We start from the raw sequence: 7010 nt of genomic DNA on the forward strand, positions 1-7010 counted from the left end.
CTGTCGACTGTGGAATAAGATAAATGTGCATAATGTAATTCTGATGTATACTCATGAACATGTATCGTTCGTGTGCCATGTCTCCAGTCATACAGTGCTTTCTGTCAAACTCTGAGGCAAAGAAACAAACAGCTTGAAAACCGGTGTGAACTTGAAACACTCTTATCTTTCATCAGTCCATATCTCTAGCCAAACGTTTGTTTGCACAGCCGCGACTTCTGTTTTTCAGTGTTTATTTAATGCAGGCAAAGTTTCAACTCTCTGTGTTCTTTATCGTTGGCCCTTTGAAACAAACATGGATTTGTTATTTTAATGACTTCAACCCATTAACTGTGTCTGTCTTTTATAATTCACTTGTGGAAAGTTTGCTTCTCTTTTACTTAATTGAACAATTACCTTGCTGGGTAAGTTCACCCAAAAAATAAAAATGATGTTGTCATTCACTCACCCCCACCATTCCAAATCCAAACCTGTATGTTTTTTTGTTTTTGTTTTTAATTCAGAAGTTTCATTTTTGGGTGAACTATCCCCAGCAGGAGTAAGATTTTATAATGGAGTCTGGAAAACTCATACATTATGCTGGATGATCAGTGATCATTGGTTACTTAGTTTAGTAACCTAAGTTGCATCACTCATAACAATACTGTTACAACCCAAATTCCGGAAATGTTGGGACGTTTTTTTTTTTAAATTAGAATAAAATGAAAACTAAAAGACTTTCAAATCACATGAGCCAACATTTTGAAAAGATTCAGCTGGGAGAACATCTAGCAACTAATTAAGTTAATTGACATCAGGTCTGTAACATGATTAGCTATAAAAGGGATGTCTTAGAGGCAGAGTCTCTCAGAAGTAAAGATGGGCAGAGGCTCTCCAATCTGTGAAAGAGTGCATAAAAAGATTGTGGAATACTTTGAAAACAGCGTTCCTCGACGTCAAATTGCAAAAGCTTTGCAAATCTCATAATCTACAGTGCATAACATCATCAAAAGGTTCAGAGAAATTGGAGAAATCTCTGTCCGTAAGGGACAAGGCCGAAGACCTTTGTTGGATGCCGTGGTCTTCAGGCCCTCAGACGACACTGCATCACTCATCGTCATGATTCTGTCATTGACATTATTAAATGGGCCCAGGAATACTTCCAGAAACCACTGTCGGTAAACACAACCCGCCGTGCCATCTGCAGATGCCAGCTAAAGCTCTATCATGCAAAAAGGAAGGCATATGTGAACATGGTCCAGAAGTGCCGTCGTGTCCTATGGGTCAAAGCTCATTTAAAATGGACTGTTTCAAAGTGGAAAAGTGTTCTATGGTGAAATGAGTCCAAATTTGACATTCTTGTTGGAAATCACAGATGCTGTGTCCTCCGGGCTAAAGAGGAGGGAGACCTTCCAGTGTGTTATCAGCGTTCAATTCAAAAGCCAGCATCTCTGATGGTATGGGGGTGCATGAGTGCATACGGTATGGGCAGCTTGCATGTTTTGGAAAGCACTATTAATGCTGAAAGGTATATAAAAGTTTTAGAGCAACATATGCTCCCCTCCAGACGATGTCTATTTCAGGGAAGGCCTTGTGTATTTCAGCAGGACAATGCAAAACCACATACTGCAGCTATTACAACAGCATAGCTTCGTAGTAGAAGAGTTCGGGTGCTGAATTGGCCTGCCACCTATAGAGAACATTTGGCGCATCATTAAATGAAAAATACGTCAAAGACAACCACAAACTCTTCAGCAGCTGGAAACCTATATCAGACAAAAATGGGACCAAATTCCAACACCAAAACTCCAGAAACTCATAACCTTGATGCCCAGATGTCTTCAAACTGTTTTGAAAAGAAGAGGAGCTGCTACACCATGGTAAACATGCCTCCTGTCCCAACTATTTTGAGACCTGTAGCAGGCATCAAATTTGAAGTGAGCTCATTTTGTGCATAAAATTTTACGATTTCTCAGTTTAAACATTTGTTATGTTTTCTATGATATTGTGGATAAAATATTGGCTCATGTGATTTGAAATTATTTTTGTTTTCATTTTATTCAAATTTTAAAAACGTCCCAACATTTCCAGAATTCGGGTTGTAAATGGAGAATAATTATGTTTATATGAAATAATCACCTTTCTCAATGTTAGTTGGCTGAAGCTCTATGGTTGGCTTTGAGGAGTATTACCTACTATATTTTGAAAAAGTAACACACTTTTCTAAAGTGATTATGTACATTGCACATATACATTGGCCACAAAATATAATTTCTGCATGGGTCAGAATGCGTTCACGTGTATTAATGAATGTGTGTGTGTGGTAACATCCTTGAAAGAATTTAGGCCACCTCAGAACAGCTGCCTCAGCCTTCAACAGGACTACTTCAAACACATCATATCCAATCTAGTTGAGAGCGAGTGAAAATAATCGGAAGGAAGTGTAATGATAGGGCGGAATAAAAATAAGAAGCTTTTTTTGCTTGTTTGTGAGCTTCACTCATTCAATCATGTGCAATTTGCTGGGGTAATTGAGGTGGGGCAAATAGGAAAGAGTTAAGCAATTAAGAGTTCACGGGTCGCAGCTGTGTTCTGACATGCCGTCATTAGTTTTCTGATGATCTGCTTTTTTCTGTTGCCTCCCTCAGGTTTTCTCAGGCCAGGAGAGAATTTCAGATTAGAACATCTGGAGTTTCATGTTGAAACGTCATCATTCTCCCACCGAGACCCGAGTGAAACCATTAGGCCAATGAAGACAGAAGAGCAAGTTTGACTGCGCCGACACACGCAGCGTTCCGGTACGCTCTTTAATCACCGCTTATCTGCAGGAGCACAGTTAAACACCTTCCTCTCCCTCCTGTTGAAATCTACATCACTCCCTCAAGCCTCGGCCCTTCATCTCTCTCTCCCTCTGTAATGTCATTGTTTTTGGTTGTACTTTGCTTCCTCTCTCTTTTTCCCCAAGTTTGAGAAAACAGCCTGTGCCGCTGATATGTGTGCCAACTCTAGCGCTGCTGAGGAATGTGCCGTGTGTCTATATGATAGAATGCTGGGTAAATATAGCTGTCGTTTTCATACGGGTCTGTTTCTGCACCATTGTTTTCGCTGACAGAATGAAAACACAAGGCCCAAACAGACGCAGAAGAATAAGGTACGCCGTGCATACGTTCAGTCATCTATTTTCTCTTTTTGAGTGTTCTGTCTACCTTTTTATTGACCATTACAATTCTTTTTTTTTTTTTTATATTCCCAGGTTTTTTTATATAAACCCAGGTTCTCGTTTTATATTGTTTGAAAAGGTTTTACAACAATTACTGAGCGAGGATAATTATTTTTAGCTCCTTTAAAAAAAAAAAAAACACTTTAAAGAGAATTTCTGGACATGTATTAAAGAGAATACATTCAGATATTATTTTTGTTAATAAAAAACAAAAACATGGATGAATCATTCAAAGTAAGGTCAGTGACAAGCATTTAAGTCTCTTCCCATTCTGGGAATTGTTCCGGAGTTGTCATTAAGAGGGCAGTGTCATGTAGGTCTGGGATACCACCCTGTGACGTCTGTCCAGATCTCTATCTCAGTAATTCGGCTCATATGTGACATTCTCATCAACTGCATCACGTAGTATTTCCTGTTGACATTAGATCAAGCAGAGGGCTGGGAACAGAGGAAGCGGACTAATTCATGGATCGATTGCTTATAAACACAGCAAATCAGTGAAACTGATGTTAAACTTTCCCTCTTAACAAGTAATTCACAGCACAGTTAATAGAGTAGGTCACCCAAAAATGAAAATGTCGTAATTATTTACTCACCCTCGTGTAATGTCATCTATGTAACACAAAAAGAGAAATTTGAATGCAGCTCTTTTCCATATAAGGACAGCTACAAAAATGACAACAAAACTGTAAAAGCTATTTGTCGATTTGTTCATTACTTCCTGTAATACCACATTGTACTGTATTTTAGAGTGAGGAACAGACTTAAACATACTTGGTTTCAGTCATATTCTTTCTCTGCCAAAGCTTTAAATAAAGACATTCACATGCCATTCCTGTAGCTCGAACAGTAGAGCATGACACGCTTGCAAGTTGCTTTGGATTGAAGCATCTGCCAAATGCATAAATGTAAATTTTGTCAGTATCGATGCCAAAATTCCATGGAGAGTAAAACTTGGATTATTGTGAACTTTCCCATGAATAACAACCTAAATTTCTGTTTTCCTGCCCACACAAAGCTATCACATGACTTCAGAATACTCAGGCATGAGTCATTATTTGTCCTGATTTATAATTAAAAAAAAAATAATAATTATAGTGCCTAGACACTATCTCTCATTCTCTCTTTTATGCTTGGCTAAAACACCAAGCTTCCCAATGGAGAAAACAAAACAAAAAAACCTCTTCATCTGCTCTACCCAAAATGTAGTTCTGATGTAATTTCCTTTTAGAGTTCAAATAGTACAGTTTATATCATGCCTTATGTATGCTATATTGATATAATTTAATCTGAGCTGGTCCAGAACAACTTCCTGTAAAACAGTTTTCAGTCAAACTACATCAGACGTGACTGGCACACACTGGCATTAGCTCTGCCATAAACGTCACTTCTCATAGAATGACTGTGGCATATCATTTGAGAGATGAGTTCAATAATCAAAACAAATTGTCCCATCTTTGCAAAAATAATCAAGAATGATTGCACGTTTTAATCTTTCTTTCTTTTCTTTTCTTAAATATTTGCTACAGAAATATGCCATGAGAAATCACGTTACAGTTATTTAGCATTGCATTGAACGTGGCTCTTCCAAATCAAAATTTATAATCTCAAAAGCATTTTTTGTTTCTTATACAGAACTTCGGTTTTCTGCTTTTGTCTGTTCTATTGTTTGTTTTATCTTGTTTTCTTCTGTCTTAACTCCTTTCTTTCCCTCTCTTGGCAGTGACAGAGGAAAGGAAAACAGAATTAACCTTGTCTGGCTAAAGTCATCTTTTCCTCTCCTTCCTCTCGTAGCTCATACAGACATAACCTGCCCAGCCTGGAGGGCAGGAGACACACAGAGAGAGAGAGAGAGAAAGAGACACGGCGAGGGCAGGAGAGCAGGTAAATAAACAGAGCAAACTACAAACCCCTGTGAGCACTGATACCCAGCTTTCTCCTCAGATCAGGCCCTCGTTCACCGTCCACCCTTTAAACACCAGCTGGTGGACCTGAACCCCGGTGGAGGCCTCGATCCCTTACAAATGTTTGGATTACAGGAATGACCCGCTGAAGGAGTGTTTCACTGTTAAGTGGGACATTATTCTTGTGGGCTACTCTCAGGCAGAAAGCAAATTCTATACCTGTTTTGGCATAAAGGTTTCAGTGTACATGTACAGTACGTGTCAACAAAGAGCTCCTTGTATTCGAAGTGAACTCGCACACACTTTCAAGAAAAGAAAAGATGAAAAGGGGGGAAAAAGACCAACATTGCCTAGATGGAGTCAGTCAATGGAGCCGTCAAGTTATCAGTTAACTCCAGTGGCATGTAGTCAGCAGAGCAGAGCAGGAGAAAAAGAAGCGGAGGAGAGGGAAGAAAGGAGTGGAGGGGAGGGCTGAAACAGGACACTGGTTTAGGGTGCGACGGTTGAGTTGAGCTCTTATCAGCACTTCTCTCTCAATTACACCGCTAACGCTACTCTCTCGCTCTCTTTATTTCAATCTCTCCATTATTCCACTTATCTGTGTTGCTTTCTTACCTAGTGCCTTTGCAAAAGGGCAAATTACGTGAAAGGCGAGACAGCATTTGAACAGATCCCAAACTGTGAGCTCAATGAGAGGGGTGTGTGTGTGTGTGTGTGTGTGTGTGTGTGTGTGTGTCATTGAGAGAGTCACTGAAAGTAAAAAACATCACACATTGATATTTTCAGAATCTATTGTACAAATTTTCCTCTGACAACCTAAATGAATCCAAAATAGCAGAAGCTTGTTTTTTTTTTTTAAACTGCTGTAATAAAAATAAAATTTAGAAGTTTTAAGTGTAGAATATTTGTATTTTTTTGGAAATTATAAATAGCAAATAAAATACACAAAGTTTGAAGTCTGTATCAGTTTTTATATTCAATTGAAAAATGCTCAAAAGCAGTCATCAAAAATACAGTAATATTTAATTTTTATTAAAAATAGCTTGGCGTTTTTGTGAAAACTGATACATTTTTTCAGCATTCTTTGATGAATAGAAAGTTCTGAAGCATTTATTTGAAGTAGGTTTTTTTTTTTTTTTTTACATTTTTTGTTGTCATAACAAAACAACATCTTAGAATATAATTTAGGTGTTATTTACGTATGACAAAACTAATATCTAATTAATTTTCTTAAATGTTGTTCATTTTATTAATATTGTTGTTTTTGCTATTAAACTGGCATTTGTCACAAGTTTTATCACTACAGTTTAGTAAAGTTGTATCCACTTCATCAGAACTACCTTAAGTTTGCTGTTCTTTTGGCAATAAACAAATGTCTAGGTCTAGTGAAACACAAAAGGAAATATTTTTGAAATATCCTGACATTTCTTTTCCATCCAATGGAAGTAAACTGTATGTAAATTATATTGTGTGTCTTGTGAAGCCATACACAGGTATTGTGCACTGTGTGAACAACTCCTTTTATGTTCCACAGAAGAAAGTCAGATGTTTGTAACAACATGAGGCTGAGTAAATGATAGTCTGCTCATTTTTGAGTTAACTATCCTTTTAAGGTTTAAGTCACTTTCTGTACGATCCGAACTGGCTGATGTGTTTATATTTGCTAAGAGCACCAGCGTGTATCAAACTGGCAAACAACACCAGACTGTACAGTATTGTAGAAAGATAGCGATGGATTATGACTCTTCACAATGAATATTCACTGCTGAGTTCACACTCGTGCACACACTCCCACACCTGTTGGGCAGCTGGTTTGGCGCTACAGGAATAGAACATGAGACACTGTAGAGTAGCAATTTTAACACTTTCCAATGCTTTTAAGAAGATGGCACCTGCTGAAGAACTCT

The 7010-nt window shown here is 38.0% G+C and overlaps 1 long non-coding RNA gene across 2 annotated transcripts; it reads left to right on the forward strand.

Annotated features, from left to right (window-relative positions):
* The first annotated feature begins 2618 nt into the window (after positions 1 to 2618).
* LOC131547348 (uncharacterized) lies at positions 2619 to 6143 on the forward strand. Of its 2 annotated transcripts, XR_009272908.1 has the most exons (4): positions 2619 to 2777; positions 2945 to 3130; positions 4994 to 5083; positions 5144 to 6143. It is a non-coding gene; the product is annotated as an uncharacterized LOC131547348 (long non-coding RNA). The 2 variants fall into 2 exon arrangements; XR_009272909.1 differs by lacking the exon at positions 2945 to 3130.
* Positions 6144 to 7010: the final 867 nt, after the last annotated feature.

This window comes from Onychostoma macrolepis, chromosome 09, assembly GCF_012432095.1.
Source record: "Onychostoma macrolepis isolate SWU-2019 chromosome 09, ASM1243209v1, whole genome shotgun sequence".
In the NCBI taxonomy this organism is placed as follows: domain Eukaryota; kingdom Metazoa; phylum Chordata; class Actinopteri; order Cypriniformes; family Cyprinidae; genus Onychostoma; species Onychostoma macrolepis.